Below are 26,455 nucleotides of genomic sequence, written 5' to 3' on the forward strand. Positions count from 1 at the left end.
GACATAACAGAAAACCTGGTTTGGATAGGAATGGAAAAGAATGGTTATCAGATTTGATGAAATCTTTGGAAGAGAATCAATAAGGAGAGAAAGGATATATATTTATACGTGTTTACACATACATACGCATACACAGAAATATGCACACATGCATACACACTGAAAACACTTATGTAGGCATCCAAAATGCATGTTTTCTTTGGGGCTTGGCCAATTCTGCAGTACAGGGAAGGTATGGATATGGCCTTGCAGTTCTTGTGTATAGAGGTGCAAACACATATGTGGCCCACTACACACACATCCACACAACAAATTTATCTCACACAACAGAATTATTATATACACTTCTTGGCTAAGAAAGGGAGGGGGAAAAGTTGAGCCTTTGCTGTAGGTGCAAAGTTGCTAATAGTAGGAAACTGTTTATTCGGAAAACTTCTACAATTCCACTTAATCCCACCTTGGCTCCAACCCAACTCCATGGAGCCTTGCAGATTTAGCAGAGATACAGAGGTTTAAAAAGGACCCCAGAATGTTATTTGGAAAAAGCCCTCACTTTTGGGGGCCCCCAGTGGGTTTCAGGAGTGAGAATCCGTGTCCTGGAGCCTTATGGAGAGGTTGCTGAGGCGGTCTGCTACCCGGGGATGCTATTGGAGATGGGGCATGAACATACCATTGTGGGGCTTGACTTACTCTGCAGTGTGGGGAAGGTGTAGACATGCGTGTGGCATCCTTGCTGTCTTTACTTAGGAATAGGGCAGTTTTCTGGCTTAAAACTATTTTTTGTGTGTCTTACCTGTTTTTGCTCATTTGTTTATTTTTTGTTTTTGTCTATCTCTATCTTGCTGATCACCAGGATGGAAGAGAATTTTGTCTTCTTCCTGACTCTGGCAGATGTGTCTCTGGATCCAGGAGGCCAAAGCCCACAAGCCTGTGTCACAATCAGACCACAGTGGACCCAAGATGCTCTGAGTCCAGAGAGCGGCCTCCAGCCAGCCCATTTTCCCCCATCTCCATCCAAACCTCTAGCTACTTGTGTCTTAGTCTGGGACACAATAGACCTTTTTAAACGGTGGCAAATATTATTTCTTTCCAAAAAACTCATTTGTTTGACAGACATTGAGAAATGAGGGACAATCAATGGTTGTCAGACTTGAAGGGGCAGAGAAAACACTAGAATCATTTTGTCCATGAGTAACCTCAGGGCTAGAACGAGGAGGTATCTACCTGCTCTGTTCAGTCTCTTGTGTGCTCATCAAATGGGAAAATGACTAACCATGGAAGCTTGTTGTCCCTTGACAAAGTAAGATAAAAATTGTTGCCACCCCTCCCCCATTTCTAAAAAGTTGAAAAGAGAGTCAGTTCTGGTTCATTATGGCCCTCCTCTTGAGATTGGTCGGAAGGATCTGTTGTTTCATGCATTTAGGTTTCAAAGGAAAACTTCGTCAATAAAGAGCAAGGAAAAGAAACAGGGCTTTAGCAAGAATCTGAGTTCAACAAGCCCTCATGAAAACTGCAGCCCGAGGATGTCCTCAAAGTTCCGTTCAGGCCTTGGCAAACTCTCCTAGCGAGATCTCGCTGTCCCAAATTCCAGAGTTTCTCCCCTGCACAAACACCTGACCATGCCCACATTACGTAAACAATTTCAAAGCAAGTGGAAAATAGAAACTGGTACCATGGATCCATTTACCTGATCCTTGTGTTATATTAAAAGAAGCAGTATCTGGTCCACTTTAAAGCCATGTGAGTTTGAGAAAAATGGCACCTGTCAGAAAAGAAAGCTTTTTCTTGTAGCATCTTATCTGACTTCACTTTTTTTTTTTTCCATTTCACAAGAACAATTTTTTTTCCAGACAGTTCCACACAGTAAGCTACTGGGACATTCACAGTTAAGGCTGCTAAGGGACTGATTCAAGCTGGTTCATGATTCTGGACACGAAAGAAGATCTGCATCCCGGTCCAGGCCAGGGGTGGGGAGATGGGTGGTGGTGGGGCTTCCGGGGTGCGGGGATGCAAGGCAGTGTGGTGGAGTGGAGAGCCACCCACTCCAACAAACCAACGCATGTGGCTTTGGAGCCCTGGCTCCACCACGGTCTAGCTCTGGAAACGTGGGCCAGTTATTGAATCTCTCTGGACCCTCATCTGTATAATGGGGATGATAGTGGGTAATATGGTAAGTTGACTCAGCGCTTTGGTAGCCAAGGTAGAGATTTGGGCACTCACACTACAGTTTATGACACCAAAAGAAAATCCTCAAAGTGTTAGCTTTTAAAAATGATCGAATAGGGGCTTCCCTGGTGGCGCAGTGGTTGAGAATCTGCCTGCCAATGCAGGGGACACGGGTTCGAGCCCTGGTCTGGGAAGATCCCACGTGCCACGGAGCAACTAGGCCCGTGAGCCACAATTACTGAGCCTGCACGTCTGGAGCCTGTGCTCCGCAACAAGAGAGGCCGTGACAGTGAGAGGCCCGCGCACCGCGATGAAGAGTGGCCCCCGCTTGCCACAACTAGAGAAAGCCCTTGCACAGAAACGAAGACCCAACACAGCCATAAATTTAAAAATTAATTAATTAATTAATTAAAAAAGATAAGATTAATGGATGACATTTAAAAAAAAATCAGCTGGTTTTCCTCTCATGTCATTCCTCTGTAACTGATGAGTTTAAAAAAAAACAACAAAAAAAATGATCGAATAACTTAGAAGGAAGACACTTCCCTCCCTCCCACCCATCTCTGAGCCTCTTCTTAGGCGTGAGATGGGGTTTGAGGATGGAATATGCTCGGGGATGGGGGTGAGGGTCCCAGATGAGTTGAGGGTTACAGATCAAATGGGACGTTTAATGATATGGCTTCTGAGCTTTAGAAAGAGGGGTCTCTTTAAAATTCCCTTCTTCTTCGGATGGTAAATTCCATAGGTTTGAGGGGAGGCTTCAGTGAGATAATGTCTGTAAAGGGCACGGCACATGGCTCGTATGGAACTGGTATTAGCACTTCACCCCCCATTCCTTCCTTCCCTCCTTCCACCCTTCCATCCTTCTTCCTCCCTCCCTCTGGCTTGTTTCAGAGCTGATGCTCTTAACCCCAAGCTCTACTGCCTCTTAAAGGTAATATCTCAAAAACTGAGCCCTGTCACAGCACAGAGGGACTGGGACTGATTTTCTTGGTATCCACAGGGCATGCAGCCCTAGTCCTGGATCAATTAAAAGATTGTGTTTGTTGGGTCCCTCCATCACCTCAAGCCCCCTCTTCTCAAGGATCCTTTAGGTCTATCGATTCTCCCCCATTCTGGGTCATTAGCCAATCATTTATCGTCCCCAGCTAAGTGTAAGACACAGTCCAGGGTCCAGAAACCCACAGTGGAGAGGAGCTGGGTTCACAAGGAAAAGTTGGCAAACAGTAGGGGCTTAAGAGGCGCACTGTTTGGGAGGGACCAGGAAAACAGGGTGGGGGTGGGGTGTTGAGGGAGGAGGAAGCCAGGGTGACCGAGAATCCCATGTCCTGCCCCTCGGCTCAGAACCACACTGCTCTGGGTCCTTCCCTGAACCTAGAAAGAGGGTGTTGGGAGACGTTCGCATCCTGTGATTATTTCAATATTTTAATTTTTCAATTACCCAAGTATAGCAAGGATTTTCTTCTTCCCCATAGCCTTCTTTCGTTCAAGTCCTCATCCCTGTTGGGGAAGAGATCTTTGAGAAAGACATCGAAAAGAGACATTTTTCTTTCTTCTTCAAAAAAAAAAGCATATCAAAGTTACACTGCCCGAGGGGGGCCAACACGGGCAAGAGACAGCTGTGCTGGGTTTGTAGACGTCCCTTTCTGAGGATCCCAAGGACCTACAGCCCTCTCAGCCACGCAGGGGTCTCGGAGTTCTCCCTGCAGATGGGGCTGGGCTGGGGGCAGGCAGAGGGCTGGGACGGTCCCAGAGGTTGGATGCTGGGTTGTGGATGGAAGAACGAGGTGTCTACATCCATGCTGACATAGACCATCATGCAGCTGGTTTTTTCTTATCAAGTAATTTCGATTACCTTCCTACACTCAGAGATATACTTCTCCAGCATTATTCCTAATGGGATTCCATGGGATGAAGGCACCCTTTTTCATTTTACTTTTTAACTTCATAGCTTGTCTTTCTAGGATGCTTGCAGTAGAGTCCTCAGACCCTCCCTGCAAAGTCTGCTGAGCTGGGAAACGTCCCCCGAGAAGGAAGCAGAGGCTGACTGGGCTGATGTGAGGTCTTGTTCCCAGGGGTCGATTTTGGCCCCAGCCAAGGCTCCCCACAGTGGGGTTTGTCCCAGACCCCCAAATGTACACCCACGGTACACACGCGGAGTTTCAGCCAACACACACAATTATACCAGGGAAAGCCTCAGCTGCTTGTCAACGAAAACATATTTGTACCATGGCCTTAAATACACACATGCATAAATTGCCAATTATTCCCCATTCATAGACTCTGGCAAGACACAGGGGCGAGCTCTTTGCTTTCCCTTAGGCCAAATTAAGACATGCCTTTCATGGCAACTTATTTGCGGGAGTAATTTTCCACCTCTTTTAATTAGGCTAATTGATTCAGCTGTTCTGTGGAGGGCCAACGTAGCGCTGGGTGTTTGGGGCAAATTATTCCCGTGTTCTTTGGATTCCCTTGGAGCAATGACTTGATTAGCTTTCCTGTTTTTAAACCGAGGTCAGCCCAGACCCTGTGCATCTGACTTTGTGGCACACGAGTGAGTACGTGTGGAGAGCCACTGATTTACTGAGCCCTTTGAAGAGAGCTGGGTGCTGAGCCCAGGGGTGAGTCTATTTAAGGAACAATGAGCCCACTGGGGCATGAGAGTGAGTTGTAGTAGCTGCATCCAGGGAGATACTGAATTGAGCAGATTCCAGTGCAAATAAGTATTATCATTCTTGTTCACTGTTAGTTTGGATTTTATAGGAGCTATTCTGCAGGCCATATCCTAGAACATCCAGTTCATGGATGGTTATGAATGATTTTTAGAAAAAATAAATAAGAGGTAGGAACTTAGATCTTGCCAAATTGCCAATGGGTGACTACCTCTTTTCCGTGTTCTCCTGTTACCCCTTTTCTGAGAAATGCATGTCTCGTGGATGTTGGGTGTTGAGAGATGGCTCGGCAATGAAAAAGGACCACTCAACAGCCAATGTGCGTGGAGGTTGCATTATGGCCAGGCACTGTCCTTGACTCTTGACATGAATACAAAGGGTGTGTTCATTCACGTAATCTCATTACAACCTTATGAGCGAGGTGCAATCGCCATCCCATCTGCCATCTCATCCCCCATACACGGATGAGAAAACTGGGACTTGGGAGGTTAAGGGGCTGGCCCAAAGTTACACACCTGGTGAGCATGGAGGAGGGATGCTGCTCTTTACCTCCACTCTAGAACATGCTCGTGGGTGCAGAAAAACAATGACGTGATCATAAGCTACAAGGGAGGGTCCTAGGTTCTACTTTTGCATTGATATATAACTGTCCTCCTGTTAAATTAGGAAGATGAGACTGTGCCTCCATGTTGGTCTAAAACGAGAGTTGGCAAACTTTTTCTGCAAAGGGCCAGATAGTAAATATTTTAGGCTTTGTGGCACACATGGTCTCTGTCACAACTACTCAACTCAGCCTTAGAGCATAAGAGCAACCATAGACAATGTGTAAACAAGTGGGTGTGGCTGTGTTCCAATAAAACTTTATTTATAAAAACAGATGGCCGGCCAGATCCGGCCCACAGGCCAGCGTTTGCCAACCTGTGGTCTAAAACATGGTATCGTGTGGGCGTAAACCATCAAAAAATATTTTGAAATCTTAAAAACCCACCCAAACCTGTAACCCTTCTATTTTCCTTACGCTATAAATGCATTCATGTTCTCCTTCCCAGATTAACTGATTTCTTGAGGCTCGCTCTCTCTCTCTCTCTCTCTCTGTTTTCTTCTCACAGGGGATAATTCAGTGCGTTCCATACACATGGTCCTGAGTTTGCCATTTTCCCAACCTAAAAGCAAGGGTGGTCATGCCACCCAGGGCAATGGTGAGTGGTGGGGGAGAAGCAGAGCCCCTCTCCAATAAGCAATCTGGACTGTTTATTGGGTTTTTGAGGCAACTAGGCCTCAGGGAAATTCTGGGAGCCTGAGGTTGGCAGTGACACAGAGTGGGGTAAACCTTGTCGTCACTGGCCAATGGCAAATGTGCCTTCATTCTGGACGCCATCAAGAACACCTCTGTAATAATTTTCCTGTCCTCATTAAGTTCAAGTTTGCAAGGAGACTCTCAAAAGCCAAGTTAAATACTCTGAGGCTTTATGTCTGTGATTCAACCACCCAGAGAGGGGAAATGCTTGGCATTAGAGCTTCTCCCACAGAACAAGATCAGGGGGTGGAGGGGGGTTTTCCTCCCAGAGAAATCCACATTAGTCAGCCCATATTTTAATTAAAATTATATAGTCTTAAGAGGAAAAAAGATAAAGCAACTTGAACATTCATAAGTATAAGAATCAACCACAAAATGTATCTATGACAATTTAAATAAATTAAAAAATGTAGCTTCAAAACATGAAAGGAGAGTTGGGGGAGGAGGTGATGTATTTTTTTTCCCCCTTTATCTCTTCTCTTTCTCTTGTTACGCAAATCACTTCTAATTTTTGTAGAAAGTCATTAAATATAAACCCATTTAAAACAAAATAATATATAATAAGATAACGGTCTAATGCTCCAAAATAAAGAAAGTTTCCTTTCACAGAGTTGACAGTTATTATTTTTGTTATGGAGTCAGAGATGCCTTCTCGAACAGAACTGGAGGACCAAGGCCATATTAACAGCTATAAGGAGAGTGACACTCTGATTCTTGGGTGGAGGAAGGGCAGGGTGGTCAGCCCAGCCACATGTGGGTGCCTCTGCTGGTTCCAAAGATGTTGCCCTTGGAGATGGCTTTAGATGGGTGTATGGAAAGGGCTGCAGATACCTGAAGAAAGCCTACATGGGAGAGGAACTGGAAGTCCCTGAGAAGGAAGGTAGCCGGGAGTTGGTGAGCTTTCACAAGCACTGTGAGGTACCACCTACCTGGTACCCATCAGAGATGATGTTCAGAGCTTGTTCTCAATTCTTTCCTGGCTGTGGACTTACTCCTGTCTTTGGGTGTCTTCTTGACTTTTACTCTCTTACTTCTCTCTTCTGTATCCCTTCATCCACCAACCCTGGCCATGTTCCATTTTTTCTGCTCTGTTTTATTATCCTGCAGCAGAGGGTGTCCAACCACAGGGGAGGGAGACCACATTTCTGCCTAAATTCCTGACATAGGATTGCCAATATAACCCTGTAGATAAGGGCTGAAATTCCATAAAAAGTTGAGAATGACAAATGCTGTAAATGAAAGAGTCTCATTAGAAATAAAAGATGCTGCTTTGGTGCAGGTTATGTTTTAGGCTAAATTCTAAGCAGGGTACTTTCCCAAGCTTCAGAATTCTCATTGCATTGTATAGGCAACTTGATCAGCAAGACTATAAAAGTATCTCTCAGAATAATATGAACCTTTTCCGTTTTATAGGAAAAAAGATTCCATGTTCACATGTTAAAATTAACTACATTTTTTTTCACTGAGATATTGGAGCTTGTTATATTTTCATTTATGCAACAGATATTCATTAGGTGTCTCCTATCTGACAGACACCGTGAAAGACTCCAACATATAAAGGTGTAAAAGACACACTTCCTTCCCTCAGGGAGCTTGTTGACTAATCTGTGGTTCACTACATAGTAAGTGTACCTGGTACACCTGTCTACCCACTCTTCCTTCTTTGGCAATTCCTCTGGGTTGGATGAATATATATATTAGTTTGTTCAGGACAGTCCCAAAGTATGCTATTGTCCCTGGAGAATTATTGGTAACTCTACCTCTTGCTCTCCGGAATGCCTCAATCTGGTTGATGTGATGATACCGTAATTCTAACTTGACCCTGGTGAATGAGTGGGACTACGAAGATGTGTTTTCACGTGGGGACCTGCTCTTTTGTTCACATTAGGTTGAAACTGTAGTGAACGTCTGTTCAGGGCGGAGCCAATCAGACTCCCTCTCTTGAAAATTTGCACTGAGACCCAGAGATTGAGGTAGTTGGAATTGAGCAATAGAGTTGAGGTCAGGTGGACTGGTGACCGGATCTGTTAGCATAGCAACCCAAAGCCATATTTGCAAGCTCTCACTGTGGAAGAAAAAGAACCAAGAGACTTGGAAAGAAGCCATGTACCGGGGAAGAGAGATCCTGTTTTCACATCATTAATGGATCAGACACTCCCATCGGGCTTGCCAAGAGGCGTGGCTTCTGCTACTCTCCATCCCTCTTTCCAGTAGATATCAGAGGGCCATGGGGGGTGGAATGAGACTTCCTACTCGAGGGAGTGCCATGAGCCTCTCAAACCATCCTCCCTTTCCCTTCCCAAGGAAGTTTTACTTTCTGAAGCCAAAGGATGGAGACCTCAAGAGAATCCCTCATAAGTTTTCATGTAATCCCTTGAAAGTAAGTCCAGCAAGTAGAAGAAGTTAGACGTTTAATTCCCTGGTTGTGACAGCAAGTCACCAGACTTGAGAAGCCATACCAGGGTGACCAGAAAGGCAGAAAGAACCCTGGGGGCAGATGGTACAGTGTGCTGCTGGCAGAGACAAGGACTGCCTCTCTATAGTTCCTGAGAGTATGGGAAATAGATCCTATATGTGTCATGGACCCCACATTTGGGGTTGGGAAGGGTAATTGGGAGTTGGGGCCATAGTCTTTCCAGAGATCAAAGTATTGATAGTTTTGGAATATCAGAGCAAGTAGGTGGATCCATTGGCTGGACGACAAGTGAAAGAGGTGGCTTCATCTCTCAAGAGACCACCTATGCCTAGCAGAGCATCTCTAAATTAAGCCCCTTATCAGCAAGGTTGTTGGAACCACCACCTGACCATTTTGAGTTCATAGATAATGAGCCAAGTCAGCAGGTAGGACCAACCAAGATGAAGTTGGGAAAAGTCTGAAAGCTCACTGTGAGCAGTCACGTAAGAAGATATATATACCTTCTAACCCTCTGCTCTCCACCCCAAAATGAGAGTGGAGAAGGGGAAGGAGGAGATGTGTGAGAGCAGACCATGTCTCACTCTCCCTCCCCTGGCTAAGCCAGTTGAGCTCCCAGTGTAGCCTACCCTGAGGTCTGGAAGGTGGAAAGAGAAATGTTCCCCTTGAATATGGAATTGGAGATTTTACATTGACAGCACTGACTCTCACAGAGCTGAAATGAGACTGCTTTGATAATTGAAGGTGATGGGACATGTATGCTGCCATCTCAGCTATGGTTGGTAGTGTGGCGTTCCAGGGGGAAGGTCAGGTCCACAGAGCCTGGTTGGTGGCAGATACTCAATAAAGCAGACTGTTTCAGGTTTATCTCCCAATGAGTTGAGACTCCTCATTAAACCAGTTTGTGGAGAGATTGTTAGAGGTGCCCTCAAACCCAGCAACTGTCTTCCCTGGCAAACCTTGGTACCCTGACATGCTAAGCTGCCACCACACAGCTTTAGATTTCCTGCTACCTGACATCATTGTTATGGCTGCTCAAGTCCAAAAGAATTGAATGAAAGAAATCTTTAATGTGGGTGAATCAGATACCCAACTTCAATACCACATTGCAGTTAACCACCCTTGATAAATATGCCATGGTTCATGTACCAAAAATCTGTTGGACTCTGAGTCCAAGACATAACGCCAGGTTTTATATAATGTCTTAAGTGAAGCTTGTCCACTTAAACATCTCATCTGAGTCCAGCCATCACATATTGCAATAAATGGTGCCATATAACTCACCCTCTATTACCCCTCATCCTTAACATAACAGTGAAGGAACATTGGAAGTTTGTGTGGACGAAGGATTTAGGCATTTGGATTTTGCAGGAGACACACAGCACTGGGCAAAAGCAGGTGAGAGCCTTCACCTAGAACTTACTAGGTTAAGGAGAAGGTAGCTGCCTGATCGTGACTTTCCCAGTCTTTTAGGACTTTCTGAAACTGACTTCCTGAAGCTGACTTCCCTGACATTTCTTTGATTATAATAAATCTCTTTTTACTTGATTCTGGACTAAAGTATGTATACTTGAATCCAGATAAAGGAGAATAATTGTCATTGCAATTCTGAGGATAGGATATGGGAGCAACCTTAAAAGTGGTTTTAGAATATTCCTTTCTTCTGCTTTTGTGAAGAATCTAAATACTCATTTATCTAAGATATGCATTCTTAACAAGGCAGTATTGCTCCCCAGGGGGAAAAATTGGTTGGGAGAGAATTAGATATTACAATAACTTTGGCCCCCCAAAACTCAACCTTACCCATCAAACTAAACAATATATCTGTGGTATCCAAATTTCATGGAAGGAGGGGGACAATTAGGAAAGAAATGTCCTAAAAGATGCCTTAGAGGGAGATATAATGAAACATGTTTGAGAAATACTGATCTAAGGAAGAAAAAATAGACAAAAAATGGAACGCTTTCCATCTAAAATGCTGGACAATTTTTTCCCACTTTCACTAGACATATATAAAGTCCTCTCTAGATGACTCTTGTGAAAGAAGTAGATTTACAGATGGCCTCTGCTTCTAAATGGAGATTTGACTCTATTTTCTGGCTTCCCTTGGGGTCTTAGGTGCAGAGAGAGATCCTCCACACACAAAATATTGCCTATTTTCTCTAGGCAGCTTAACTGTTATACAGATATTGGGCTAAAAGGAATAGTTTCTAAATTTCATCTTTCACAGATGCATTACTCTAGCCTATGAGTAGTGTTCAAGGTCTATGGGTATTTTTATGACTGAGCACTAGATTAATGTGACAAAGCCTGGGATTTGTTGAGGACAATTTGTTCCACACAAATAAAAATGCAGAATATATTCTTATAATGTAGCAAGGCAAAGTAAGCTGATGTGAGTGTCTTTGCCCAAGTACTGCATTCCATTGATAGCTGGATGCATACTCCCTTCATGCTTTGCATGTTTATGGGCAAAGTTAGTCAGAATTAATCAGCCACATTGTTCTCAAGTAGGAATTGTTGGCCAGCTGAAGGCTGGTATCCCATTGGTATCTGCAGGCAGCAAACTTGTCATGGTGGGCATACCTCCTTACTCCTCCTCCCCGCAGCCTGGTGCATCCACAGCACTTTCTTCTTTAGCATGCTTGCTTCCCTGTGATACTTGCTGGCACCACGGCCTGGTGATCTTTGCCTGGATCGGTGTCCACTACAGCCAGCCTTGACCACCTCTTCAGCAGGAGAGAAAGTGTGGTGGAGCTCAGAGAACGAACACTTTAGGTGAGGCTCAAAGATACCACAACCTATTTGCATTAATAATCTTTGTCATTTGTACCTCCCAGGGATACAAAGCTGCTTCAATACTCAGAATGTAATCAATGTAATTCACCACATTAACAGGCTAAAGAAGAAAATCACATGATCATATCAATTGATCCAGAAAGAGCATTTGACAAAATTGAACACTCATGCATGATAAAAACTCTCAGAAAAATAGGAATAGAGGGAACTTCCAACTTAATAAAGACCTCAACTACAGTTGACATTATATTTAATGGTGAAAGACTGAACACTTTCCCTAAGAGTGACAACAAGACAAGAATGTCCATTCTTACCACTCTTATTTAACGTGGTTCTGGAAGTGCTAGCCAGTGAAATAAGGCAAGAAAATGAAATCAAAGGCATGCAGATTGGAAGGGAAGTAATAAAACTGTTCTTATTTGGAGATGACATGATTGTCCATGTAGAAAATCCTAAGGAATCTACAAAAAACCCAAATCTCCTAGAACTAATAAATGATTTCAGCAAGCTTGTGGGATACAAGATAAACATACAAACATCAGTTGTATTCCTATACACTAACAAGGAGTACATGGACAACAAAATGAAAAATACAATACCACTTAAATCACTCAAACTAAATGAAACACTTAGATGTAAACCTAACAAAACATGTTCAGAAATTGTGTGCTGAAAACTACAAAATGCTAATGAAAGAAATCAAAGATTATCTAAATAAATGGAGAAAAAATATCACGCTATGTATAAGAAGACAACATAGTAAACATGTTGATTCTTCTCAAATTGATTGAGGTACAGGTTTAATTCAATCCCTATCAAAATCCCAGGAAGGCTTTTTGTAGATATAGAGAAGATTATTCTAAAATTCATATGGAATGACTTCTTGGCCTTTTGGCTAAGATCAAGTGTAAAATTTATATAGAAAGGCAAGGGAACTAGAATAGCTAAAACAATTTTGAAAAATAAACAGGGAGGGATCAGTCTACTTGATTTAAAGACTTATCGTATGGCTATAGTAATCCAGACTGTGTAGTACTGGTGGAGTGACAGACACGTACATCAATGAAAGCCATTAGGGAAATGGGCACAAATATGCCCAACTGATTTTTGACAAAGGTGCAAAAGCAATTCGAAGGAGGAAGGGTATCTTTTTAAACAAATGCTGCTGGAACAATTGGCCATCCATGGCCCCTCCAAAAAAAAAGAAACTTGACCTAAACCTCATATCTTACACAAAAATATCTCAAATGAATAATGGACTTGAATATATAACATAAAATTATAAAACTTTTAGAAAAAAACATAGAAGTAAACCTTCAGGATTTCGGGCTAGGAGAAGAGTTCTTAGATTTGATACCAAAAGTATGATTTACAAAAGGAAATATGATACATTGGATGTCATTAAAATTAAAAACTTTTGCTCAGCAAAAGACCCTGTTAAGAGAATAAAAAGAGAAGCTACAGACAGGGAGAAATTACTTACAAAGTACATATCTGGCAAAAGCCTAGTATCTGAAATATATAAAGAACTCTCAAAACTCAACAGTAAAAAATAAAATAAAATCCAATTAAAACATGTGCAAAAGACAGGAAGAGACATTTCACCAATGAGGATATACAAATGGCAAATAAGAACCTGAAAAGCTGTTCAACAATCATTAGCCATTAGGAAAATGCAAGTTACAACCACAATGTGATATTACTAAACATATATCAGTTAAATTAAAATTAAAAATACCAACACCAAATGCTGGAGAGGATGTGGAGAAACGAGATCATTCTTCCACTGCTGGTAGGAATGTAAAATGGTGCAGCCACAAATTTGGCAATTTCTTTAGAAAAACTGCAACTAGTATATCACCCATCAGCTACCCTTCTGGGCGTTTAGCCCAGAGTGAAAAAAACCACTGATGTTCACACAAAAACCTGTACGTGAAAGTTTATGGCAGCTTTATTCAAAATAGCCCCAAACTGGAAGCCAATCCTATATCCTTCAATGAGTGAAAGCTGTACCATGAAACTTATTCAGCCATAAAAACAGCAAACTATTGATACACGCAGCAACCTGGATGAATCTCCAGAGAATTAAGCCAGTGAAAAAAGCCAATTCGAAGAGTTTACATAATATATGATTCCATTTGTGTAACATTCTTGAAATGTCCACTAGTGGCTGCTAGGGGCTAAGGAGGGATTGTGGGTGAGAGGGAAGTTGATGTGGCTGTAAAGGGGCAACAAGAGGGATCCCGTGGTGATGAAAATGTTCTGTGTCTTGACTGTATAACCATCGATATCCCAGTTGTGATAATGTACTAGAGTTTTGCAAATTGTTACCACTGGGGGACCCTAGGTAAAGGATACAAGGATCCTCTGTATTATTTCTTAAAGCTGCCTGTGAACCTACAATTACCTCAAAATACAACGTTTAATTTATAAAAGGAGGTATATGGTGAAAAGTAAATGTTCCACCATCGTTGTCTCTTAGTCATTCACTTCCTCTTTCCAGGAACAATTTTCCTACTTATCTGTCCAGAATATTTTATGAATATACACGCTTGAACAAGACTATATCTATATATCTGTATATCTATATCTACATGGTATTTCACCATAGTTTTAGTTTACATTAATCTTTTAATGAGTTGAACATCTTTTCATACAAGGGTGATAGTATTCTTTTGCCTGTGAACTGTTCTTATCTTTCGCCTATTTTTCTCTTTGAGTCAAGTCTTTCTTTCTGTACCAATTTGTATGGATTTCATTATATATTGAAGACATTATCTTTTTATGATAAGAATTGCAGCTATGTTTTTTTTCACAGTTTGTCTTTAATGATTTGACTTTTTATGAGGTTCTTTTTCCCATACGGTAATTTTAAAGTTTTAATTTATCAAATATATTAATCTTTCTTTTTATGGCTTATGCATCTTGTGTCACACTTAGAATGGTCCTTTCTCCCCCAAGACTATTTTAAAAATTTTCCCCACATTTCTTTTAATACTTTTATGATTTTATTTTTCCTGAAGGATCCAGGCTTTTTCCACCCTTCTCTATTAGCATCTTTATTATGTAAACTGTGGTCCTTTTGGTCACAAGATGGTTGTGAACCTCCAAGCATCAAGTCCACATTCTGAGAAGCAGGCAGGGGGAAGAGCAAAGGGACAAATGGACAAAGAATATCGGGCTATTGACTCTGTTCCTTTGAAAAAACTATCCAGGAAGTTCCAGTTATCAGCTTCTGCTTACACTCATTGGCCAGAACTGGGTCATGTGCTCACTCTTAGTGTCATGGGAGTCTGGTGATGTGAATAATTTTAGCTGAGTACATTGATATCCCCCTTCCTAAGAAAATGGTAAAGAAGGCAAGAAACTAGCAGTGTCAGCCCCCAGATTACTTTATGATACATAGGTGCATTTTCTGGGTCCCTTCTTGTCTCCAAACTCTGTGTTTGCACTGCTTTATTGATTTCTAGCATCTACTGTAACCGTAGTCTGATGTCACTCTGATTTAAATTCCCTTATAAAAACTGCTTTTGCTCTCAGAAGCTTTTAAGCCTTTCTCTTTATTTTTCAAAATCCTGAAATCTCTTGTACCTTTAGGTGGGATCTTTTTAGGCATTCTTCTGAGATTTTATGGGCCCCTTCCAAGCTGGAGATTCTTATCATTCCTCAGCTCAGGGAACGTTTATCCTTCCCTCCTGTCTTTGATTGTTTTCTCCTCTCCCTTGTCTCTGTTCTCTACTTCTAAAACTCTTAGTGGACATAGACTGGATTTAGTAGATTTTTCTTCCATGGTCTCTTAATTTTCCTATCACATTTTCCATCTCTTTGTTGTATTGCTCTATATTATGGAATGTTTGCCCAGTTATAGATTCCAGACAACTACCTTGTTTCTGTTATTGGTGTGACTGTTATATTTTGAAAATTATTATGTTTTAATTTCCAGGAACTCCTTCTTGTTCTTTGAATGCTTCTTTTTTGCAGCACCCTGTTCTCCATTTCTGAATGCATTATCTTCTTAAAACTCTCTGCAAATACTAATTATACTTTTTTTTAAAATGTCACTTCTGTTCTCTGAATAACAGTTGATCTCTTTATTCACCCGATCCTTCCCTTTTATGGAATCAGCTTTCCTTCCACATTGGATGATCCTTGGTTTAAGGTTCCCCTGCTTTTGTACAGGACTGTTTGCCTAACGGTCCCCTCTCATAAATAGGAGGACAGCCTCCCTACTCTGCTTACGTGGGCAGGGCACATGTTTCCATATGGGGTACCCTGCATGGGCAGGCTGGGCAACCCAAAAGGAGCAAAATAAAGAGGACTTCCGTTTGGGGATATTAACCTTCACTGTGTTTTACTCCTGGGTGGAGCTGATTTTTTTGTTTCCCTAAGAATTGAATGGGAGTGATGGCTAGAATTACCAAACTATTTATTTTAATACTATCTCAAACTCAACCTCACCTGTATCTTTCCCAAGCAGAACACCTATTGTCTTCAGAGATCAACCCTCAGGTTTTATTCTGAAGGCAAAATTTGCCATCAAATGCACGGCACTGAAGGAGGAGGAGAGGTCTCACTGCCTCAGCTGTTCAGAATGCAGTTTAAAAATAATAAATAGCCTGAGGATTGCTAAAAAATCCTCAACAGAGTCTGAGGGCCCAGTAAAATGACTGATGTTCATAATTAGAACCATCATGACTCATTGTTTACAGTTTATATTATATTGAGAATTTTATGTTTAAGAAGTTTGAGTAGTGTGTATTTTCTTTTAGAAAGTTTTGTGATTCCAATTAAAATATATAACTTTCAGTGGGTGAGCTTTATTTATTTGGGAAATGTACTAACAATAATGTCAGATAAATGAGGCATTAATCTAACTACAGATGTGAGTGTCTCTGTGGTGTGTGTGTGTGTGTCTGTGTGTGTGTGTACATGAAAGAAATACAGATAAAGGCTTAATTTGGCTTAACAACTTGGTCAAGAGTCAGGCCTTTTTTCAATTACCTGTTAAGGTGCTTAGCTCTGAGCTATGTGCTGTGAGCAACTAATTCCTAAGGAATAGGACAGGTGAACAGAGGCTCTGGGCCATACACTAAATTTATAATCAGATTGCACATTCATTATTCAGAGGTCTGTTTATAGTTCTATTATGAATTTCTTAGCTTGAGTATGATTTTTTTGTCTTAATGCCATTTTTTTGTTTGTTTGTTTATTTATTTTTGGCTATGTTGGGTCTTCGTTTCTGTGCGAGGGCTTTCTCTAGTTGCGGCGAGCGGGGGCCACTCTTCATCGCGGTGCGCGGGCCTCTCACTGTCGCGGCCTCTCTTGTTGCGGAGCACAGGCTCCAGACGCGCAGGCTCAGTAGTTGTGGCTCACGGGCCTAGTTGCTCCGCGGCATGTCGGATCTTCCTAGACCAGGGATCGAACCCGTGTCCCCTGCATTGGCAGGCAGATTCTCAACCACTGCGCCACCAGGGAAGCCCTATACATATATTTTTGACAGAGATTATATCAGTCACATTCCATAAAGAATTCACAAACATAAAAATTCATGAGAGTTTATTGATAGACTTTGATTCAAGTTTTGTCCCATTTCAAGAACTGATATTTCTCCCACACTTTTATCACTAATTTTAGCTTTGTTTAATTTGCCCCATCTATATTTATCGATATCAGTAAAAGACAAAAACTTTTATCTCACATAAAATATATATATGTTTATATACATACTGCTATGTATAAAATAGATAACCAGAAAGGACCTACTGTATAGCACGGGGAACTATCCTCAAAAAATATATATATATATTTATATATATATAACTGAATCACTGTGCTATACACCTGAAACTAACACAACATTGTAAATCAACTCTACTTCAATAAAAGAAAATATATGTGTTTAAAATTTTGTAACTGCTGGCATTTATTTACTTATTTATTTATCTATCTTTCAGTTTTATTGAGATATAATTAACTTATGGCACTGTATGAGTTTACAGTGTACAGCATAATGTCTTGACTTACATATATTGCAGAATGATTACCACCATAAGTTAACATCTGTCACCTCATAAAGATACAAAAAAAAAAAAGAAGAAAGTTTTTTTCCTTGTGATGAGAACTTTTAGGATCTACTCTCTTAGTAACTTTCCAATATACTGTACAGCAGTGTTAATTATAGTCATCATGTTGTACATTACATCCCCAGGACTTATTTACCTTGTAACTGCTAGTTTGTACCTTTTGACCACCTTCATCCAGTTCTCCCGCCTGCTACCTCCCACCTCTGGTAACCACATATCTGGTCCCTTTTTCTATGAGTTTGGTGGGGTTTGTTTTTTTGTTTTTTAGATTTCACATATAAATAAGATCACACAGTATTTGTCTTTCTCTGTCTGACTTATTTTACTTAGCATAATGCCCTCAAGGTCCATCCATGTTGTCATAAATCTCAGTATTTTCTTTTTTATGGTTGAGTAGTATTCCGGTGTGTGTGTGTGTGTGTGTGTGTGTGTGTGTGTGTGTGTACACATTTTATATACCATTATGATATCGGGAGAAAAGCCAATGGCTGGGGTTGCAGAATGACTTAACTAGGTACCTTCTCTCTGCATTTCTCCTCATTTCATTCCCTCCCTACATGGTCAATTTCTTCTTTTGCTGTGCAAAGTATGAATATGCTTCCTCTTCTCTATTCCACTAGGTCTGTAGACCCACTGAGTTTTGTTGATAGAGATTAATTCAACACATATTTTTTTGGACATTTATTGTGTCCTAGTTACTGCTGCCAGACTACACAGTTTGCTCCTTCACCAGAGAGAATTCATAAACTCATCTTACTAGTGTATCGTGTGTCCAATGGCCCATGTCTGGAAGCTGCCCAAAGAGAAACAAACATGGAGGAAGATCAGAGTTTCTATGCTTGTGAGGGCTGCTAAAGGTTTGCCTTAATTCCAAATAGCAGGAATCGAATCCATCTGGGCAGGGTGTCTTGAGAAGCTACAGTAAACCAGAAGTAGTGTATTCATGTAGATTTTATGGGATTCCAGAGCAAAACCATGAATGAGTGTTTATTTTTAGTCCTCCTTACAAGGGTCATTTCAATTAAAGTCAAATTAAAGGGAGTTGGTGAGTTTATCAGCCTAAATTTGATCTAACGTATCTTCTGTTTCTTTGCAGGGCCATGAAATTCTTCATGCTCCAGGATTTTTGTTTTCTTGAAAGCTTTGACACAGAGCTTTCATTGAGAAGGGGAAACGAAGAAAGAAGCAGTGGTTCCAAGTACCATGAGTAGCCTGACCCTAGGGGGAGCACCCCAGGGTGAGTCAAGGAGCTGCCATTTATCTGACAAGAGGCTTACTGTAAATTATGGAGGTAAAGGGAATTTCAAGGGAGGAAAAATGAGCCAACAGAAAAACATCCTTTTTGAACACATCCTATTTTCTAGTTCAAATTCATCTCAAAGGCCATCCTGGACCAGCAACCCTGCCTAGTCCAAGCATTTTCACACTGAACCGAGAGTTGAAAAACCAACTGGGGCAGAAAGGTTCTTAAGAATAATGAGAAAGCATTAGACCAGATTTGGCCCAAACTTCACCATTTCTTAGTTTCAAGTCGAATTTAAACCTTTAGGGGCTCAGCCTTTTTTCTCTTTGCAAACCACAACATCCTATTTCTAAGAAAAGAGCTTTAAGAATGACTTCTTGGCCATCAAATAGCTGTTAGAAAACAACATTTTGATGAGTTAAGTGTAAATGAATCAGAAACATGTGGATTAGATTTACCTCAACGTCCATATGGGTTTGAAGGGAACTGAGGAAAAGTCTTAGGCAGAGTCACACTTGGGGTTTTGCTGATCATTATATGAGTGAGAAATAGGTTTGAGGGGTCACCAACCACCAACACTAGGAAGATGTGGTTGGTTGGTCCTACATGGCCTGTTGTCATTGTTGTTGTTATTATTATTATTATTGATGGTGTATGTGGGCATTTATATTTTGTAGTTTTTTGTTCTTTCTCATCCTTGTTGCTCAGACCATCCCTATGAAGTGAACTGCCTGGCATGATGAAGATTGGCAAGATTGAGCTTGGGGCAGAGAACTTACTCTTGCTTTATCATCAAATGATGCTCAGTCTCTTCAAACATATGAGAAGAGAATGTGTTAAAATGTCCTTACATTATTTTAAAAGATATTTGTTTTAAATACGATGGAGGTGTTCCCATGTCAAAACTATCTACCACCTAAGGCTCCAGTGACTCCTCAAAGTAACACGGAAGTCAAAGGGAATTTCAAGGAAGGATATCTCAGCTTGAATATCACTCCTTCAAGAAGGATTCTATGACTCCCACAGTCTAAATTAGTCCCACCTACACCCTGTGATCATCTCCCATAGTGCTTTGTACTTTTTCTTCATAACATGTCTCACAATTATACAATTTTGTGCCATATCTCCTCCCCAATATTTTAAGGCTTCTGAACTGGGCTGCGTCTTACAGCTTACGTATACCTTTGGTGAAGTAGTGTTTCTTACAACTGATAATGTTCTAGAATCAAAGAAATACAACATTTGTTGTGTTTGTTAATATCTATTTCCTTCACTTGGCTGTAGCTCCATATGGGCAGGGGTTGTGTTCCCTTGGTTCTCCATCTTATGCCCCCAGCTGCCAGGACTGTGTCTGGCACACACAGAAGGTATTGTGTGAATATTTGTAGAAGAAATGGGTTGAATGAAAGAAGGAGGGAGGGTTGGCTATGGACACTGCAGAAGTGACCACTGCAGTATGCTGTTTTCTCCAAGCTTGTCTCCCAAACTTTGTGCTCACAGGCCCTGAACTCAAGCCAGATATATCTGCTCCACGCGCGACCCCTCTTGATTTTGCCTTTCCAATTCCAACACATATATGAAAATTGAACATGATTTCCAGATACTCTAAGAAGACTTCTCCTCTGCTCTAATCCCTGGGTCAGAACCCAATGAGATATAATTTGGAGGCAGATGCAACGGGACAGGCCAGTGGATTAGAGGTAAGAGGGGTAGGATTCATTTCCTGAGATGGTGAATCCTCAAGAATTTAAATCTGGGCCGGATAAACTATGAATATGCTGGTCTGAAGTTCAGAAAAGAAGTCAGATGTTAGAGATGTACATTGTAGAGTCATCAGTGTATAGATGGCATTTAGAGCCATAGGGACAGATGAGAAATTCTAGGAAAGAAGGATAGAGAGAAATGAGAAGAGGGCCCAGGGAAAAAAACCTGACATTGAGAGGTAAGTAGAAGGAGTAGAACAAGAGAAGGGACATGGGAACGAACGGCCAGAGAGGTAGGAGGAAAACCAGGGGAGGGTGGGTTTCATGGGATCTAGGAGGGAGCAATGTTTCAAGATGTAGGGCCCAGTCCCCTGTATCAAATGCCGCTACCAAGGTGATGAAGATGAACCAAAAAAAGTGTCTATGGAACCTGACTCCATGAGGGTTGTTGGTCACTGGTAAGAGACGTTTGAGTGGAAGGGGAATGTAAGTTATACTTGTAAGAATTTTGTTTTTAAAGAATAGCAAAGATTCTGGGGCCAAGAGAGGCACCTTTTTATAGATGGGAGATAGTAGAGCCTGTGTGCTTGCTGATGGGAAAGGTCTAGACGAGGTAGAGGCATAAATGAAGCAGGAGAGTAGGACCTGTGGCTAATCCTCCCCGAAAACCAGCGTTTTTTTAATTTTTATTTTTATTTTATTTATTTATTTATTTTTGGCTGCATTGGGTCTTCATTGCTGCGAGAGGGCTTTTCTCTAGTTGTGGCATGGGAGGGCCACTGTTGCGGTGCACGGGCTTCTCGTTGCGGTGGCTTCTCGTGTTGTGGACAGGCTCTAGGCACGTGAGCTTCAGTAGTTGTGGCACGTGGGCTTAGTAGTTGTAGCACATGGGCTCTAGAGCGCAGGCTCAGTAGTTGTGGTGCATGGGCTTAGTTGTTCCGCGGCATGTGGGATCCTCCCAGACCAGGGCTCGAACCCATGTCCCCTGCATTGACAGGCAGATTCTTAACCACTGCACCACCAGGGAAGCCCAAGTGTTTTTAATATCTATTTGCAGAGTGACAATCCCCATGGTCACTGTCCACTCCTCTTTCATCTTGAAATCAGTTTGGAGGGCGTGCACTGATTCCTTCAGGTCAAATAAGAGTCTTCTTGGGGTTACTCCTTGCCTGGACTTCTGTGTGACCTCTGCAGACAAGTGACTGTCAGAGTTACCCAGAACTGAGCAGGGACGTTTTGGTCTCATGAAACTTCCTCCACCGAGCTCAGAAACTGCAACTTTCCCTTTGAACACAATATGAATGCTACTGTGGACCTCAGAGGTTAATCCATTACAACGAAGCAATTAAATTTAGGGACCGTTTGGAAGATAAAAAGCAACGAGTAATAACCAGCTCAGAAAACTCAGCCATGATGGATTTCTATAATTTCCTCTGACTTCGCACGGAGCCAAGTCTGGTGACCCAAGGCAGGATGGTGTGACTGCCCGGTGGTGTCAGAAATGCGAGGGGGAGATGATTTTTATTAAATAAGTTACTTCTGAAGCATTGGCCTCCCTTGCTTCCTCTTTCTCTCTCCAGAAGGTCGTTTGCCAGCTGGTAATGCATTTAACCCTTAAACATAGTCAACCTTGTGTTAGCCAGTGGGATCATTTTCCAAAGGGAAGTGATCTAAACTGCTTTTTCTCCTAGCCAGGATTCTCAGTTTTGAATTTGGACTGCTTCCCCTCTGTTGTTAAAGTGGTTTAATTGCTTTGCTTGCTTACCCACCTCTGGCAGATTTTGTATAGATTATTGAAAAATAAATGCTTAGCTTGTCCTATTCTTCACTAAAGCACTTTACCCGTGAGAAAGAAGAGTAAAATGCTCTTACAAGGCTGGAGCTGGGAAGAAAACCCTCAGACCTTAATTTATTATTCTTTGGCTCTGTTCTCTGCACCTCTTTCTAGCTCACAAATCATGTACCCATCCTGAATTGTTCATCTCATAGACATTCCTAGGCACCCACTCTGTCTGTGGCACTGTGCTTGGTACCAGGGAGCATATAAATGTGTAACCACGTGGCCCCTGCCCTCTGGGAACAGGTCCCTGCTCTGTTTCAGTGGGGAGTCCAATGAGGTTGCTGACACAGTCATTTTAGAAGATTGTTTTCTCTGTGCCAAATTGCCCTGTCTCATTAATGACAGGCTCAATTTCCATCAGGTTCTTTGATGGGTCTTGCAAGGCATCCAAGAGGGAGCTTCCTTCCAGCCCAGAATTGTAATTCCCTGCAGATACACATTGGCATCCGCCACTCAGGAACATAATGAAGTTAATTTTAAGAAAAAGCAAACACAAATATAACGGTGATCAGGAGAACAGCCACGACTGTCTGAGCCATTTCTTCAATGGAGGAATTAGCTCGTTCAGTAACCTGCACTGCTCCCCTTTTCCCCGAAGGATTTAAGGGGATGACTGTCCAGTTCAGAGGGCTGTGGTTTCAGATTTGCAATCAGGAGACTGAGTTGAGTCTCAGCTCTGATTATTTGTGCTCTGCCCCTTCTCAGCCTAGAGGACCCAGGTGTCATTAAACTCTCTGTCCTACCTACTTCATGGGGCTGGTGAGAGGATAAAGATATAATAACATGCATAAAGGACTTAGTTAAGAAATAAAGCATGACGCACATATTAGCTATTATTTCAGAAACCAAAGTTAAGAAGAGATACAAATCTTAATTTGGGAGGAATTTTCTTTTTTTTAAATTGAAGTATAGTTGATGTACAATATTATATGTTACAAATGTATAGTATAGTGATTCACAATTTTTAAAGCTTATACTCCATTTATAGTTATTGTAAAATATTGGCTATATTCCCTGTGTCGTACAATGTATCTTTGTAACTTATTTTATATGATAGTTTGTATCTCTTAATTCCCCACCCCATCTTGCCCCTCCCCCCTTCCCTCTCCCCACTGGTAAGCACTAATTTGTTCTCTATACCTGTGAGTCTGTTTCTTTTTTGTTATATTCACTAGCTTGTTGTATTTTCTAGGTTCCGCATATAAGTGATGTCATACAGTATCTGTCTTCCTCTGTCTGATTTATTTCACTTAATTGGAGGAATTTTTCCATAGAGCTAATTGACAGACCATTTCTTTTTTTCTCATTTCTTTTTTGTTTGCATCTCAGAGAATTAGCAACCAGATAGGAAGGAAATGCCATTATTAGAATATAAGCTGTCTGGGTGGAGATGAGGTTCCAGCCCAGGCATTTTCAGTGGTGTGGTTTCCAGAACTCTGATTTGCATACCTGCAACTGTCTGGCCCACTGATGACAAAAATACACCCAAGTGATAATATATTAAGCTTTGGTTGTCCAGGGTGTCTTCAGTTCTTACCTTGAAGTTCATTCCTTTGGGTGGAGGCATTGACTCCAAACAGATGGTTCTGAAGAGTGCTCAGCCCAAAGGCCTCTAGAGAGTCTGGACATCAGAGGACCAAGTGTGGCCTCTGCCAGTACCAGCTGCTTTGTCCTCCAGAGAGGCATCGCCTGCATCTGACAGGACCTGCAAGTGGCTCATTAAGCCACTCATTAAGATGGATTTGTGAAATCCATCTTAGAAATTTCTTAATTGAAATTTAAACATGTATGTGTGCCTACATGCACATATAGACATCCATATATTTCTTTTTTCTTTTTATCTCTAATCTTTTCTTTTTGTTTGTTTGTCCACCAATTGTTGGTGTTGACCAACTGTTTGCTCACCAATTGGTTGCTCACCAATGTTCTTTAAAAGAGTGTTTCTCTAAGAGTGGACATTAAAGGTCCACCTTTAGGGGAATGACTTGGTGTGTTTATTGAGGCTGCAGACCTCCAACTTTGAGACCCATCGAATAAGATTATCTGAAGGTGGGGCCCCAGAAGCTGCATCTTTAGCAAGCTTTCCAGGAGGACATCAAGCACACTCAAGTTTGAGAACTCTAAATACTGTCCACAGGATTTGGTAGTTTCTATTGCTGTTTCTTTCAGGTTCAAAGTTCCTGGGTTAGCACTCTTGATTTCATTTCAAACAGCTAGGTCAATTCTTATTAACTCTACATCCATCTTGAGCTTTGGTAGACCCTTAACCAGTTTTGCTTTTATTCTTCTTGGCCTGAAGATCATTCTTCTTTCCAGACAGAACAAAAGCAAAGCAGGAGTGTGAGCGCTCTACTTTCTGTATATCATCCTTCAAATATACAGCATGGAGATCAGCTCCTAGGCTTCTCTCTGACTGTGTAGTTAGTGCTGGCCACACAAAAAAATCTCTTCTGACTCTTGCATTGTCACTAACCTCACTCATCGTAGACCAGGGTGACCAACCGTTCTGGTTTAGTTAGAACTCTCCCAGTTTTAGCACTGAACACTCCATGTCCTGGGAATCCCTTCAGTCCTACGCAAACCAGAACAGCTGGTCACTCTGTCAGGACTATGACCTCCTTGATACTCTTCTTCTGTATGTATATTCACATGATATTCATGTTTGATTTACCGTTTATCTTTTGTCTCTATTTCTAAAATACAATTCTGAGTTGTGTAAGAATACTGATTTATTTCAATTGCATTACCTTTTTTTTTTTTTTTTTTTTAAATCAGGTGGAGACATCACTTGACTTCTATTGAATAAAGGGATACTTGGGACTTTCCACATAAGCATCCTGTGTGAGGCGTCGGAGCTGCTCAAGGAATTGGCTTGCCACTTGGGTTCTTTTCCTATTTGCAGATGAATTCTAAACCATACAGATCTTTCGTTTGACTAAGAGAATGACACAAAGGATCTGAGACACCAAGAGGATGACCCTACTTAATAAATAAGGAAAGCAAGCCAGCTGATCTGTCGCTCAGTACAGAAAGGCAGGAGGCTAAAGCACAGCCAATTCCTGGAGCTTAACAAGCCACCGAATGCTCACAAGGATGCCCAAATATCTCCAAGCTGATCCCACGCCTTCTGCTAATATCCCGCTTCTTGCACCTCTTGCTTCCACCCTCTGACGTGGGTGGTTCTAATGTCATTTGGGGAAGGAGCCGAAACCACAAGAAGGCTGTGTTGTATTGAGTTAAGAGAGGGGATTTCTTGAGATCTATATTAGTCTTAGTCAGAGTGCACACATTTGCAACAGACTTTATACTCTCTCCTCTGTGCTTCTTTGGCTTTAAATGGATACTAAATTTCTTAAAAATGACTTCAAGCTAGGCCAATTTTTAATTTTTTTAAAGTTACATCAGGTCCCCTACTATTTAAAAGGGATATAGGAATCAGTACCAGGGGCTAAAATTAAATAAAACCCGCAAATTAACCATTGGATCTACTTGAGGCATTTCCCTCTTTCCTTTCACTTGAGATCAAAAGATGATTTTCCATCACAGTGATAACTGCTTCCCCACTCCTTTTTAAGATCTTCCCAACACTTTCTCTTGGCACTCTGCTCTTGGCACCTCCCATTATCTGCATCTGGGTGGCACCGTCCATGTCCTCTAGTAGAACACAGCCTTCTCTGACCACAACACATCCTCCCTCCTGTCCTGGTCCCCTCACTCACTTGTTTTCCAGAAACCTTTCCATAGCAGATTTGTGAATTTTAACATAGCTGTCTATCTCCTTGACTTGTATTACTCCGCCTCCTTTTCCCAAAAATGTCCTCTTCTTCGGAATTCTAGTTTTAAGATCCATCCCACTAGGTTGTAGACCCATCTCATTAAGACGTGGGGATGCCTGAGAGAACATAGTCCATGAGATCATCTGAACTTCTCTTCATTTATGCATCAAATCAAAGGCTATCTAGATTTGCAGGTAAGGTCTCCTCTCTCTCTTCCAGATACAAGGATACCTTTAAACTCCACCTGGAAATGCTTAAGAAAACCTTAAGCACCCTAAAATCCCTCCACCATGATTGGAATAAATCCTCGGATTAAATTATCATGGTGGGGGCTTCCCTGGTGGCGCAGTGGTTGAGAATCTGCCTGCCAGTGCAGGGGACACGGGTTCGAGCCCTGGTCTGTGAAGATCCCACATGCCGCAGAGCAACTAGGCCCGTGAGCCACAATTACTGAGCCGGCGCG

The 26,455-nt window shown here is 41.7% G+C and overlaps 1 long non-coding RNA gene across 1 annotated transcript in view; it reads right to left on the reverse strand.

Annotated features, from left to right (window-relative positions):
- Positions 1-8,375: 8,375 nt before the first annotated feature.
- Positions 8,376-26,455, reverse strand: part of LOC309608190 — a 37,587-nt gene continuing 19,507 nt past the window's right edge. Inside the window, exon 2 of the long non-coding RNA XR_014232714.1 lies at positions 8,376-26,324. This is a non-coding gene — a long non-coding RNA (uncharacterized lncRNA). The remainder of the gene's footprint in view (positions 26,325-26,455) is intronic.

This window comes from Balaenoptera borealis (assembly GCF_965194805.1).
Source record: "Balaenoptera borealis genome assembly, chromosome: 12".
NCBI classification, from domain to species: domain Eukaryota; kingdom Metazoa; phylum Chordata; class Mammalia; order Artiodactyla; family Balaenopteridae; genus Balaenoptera; species Balaenoptera borealis.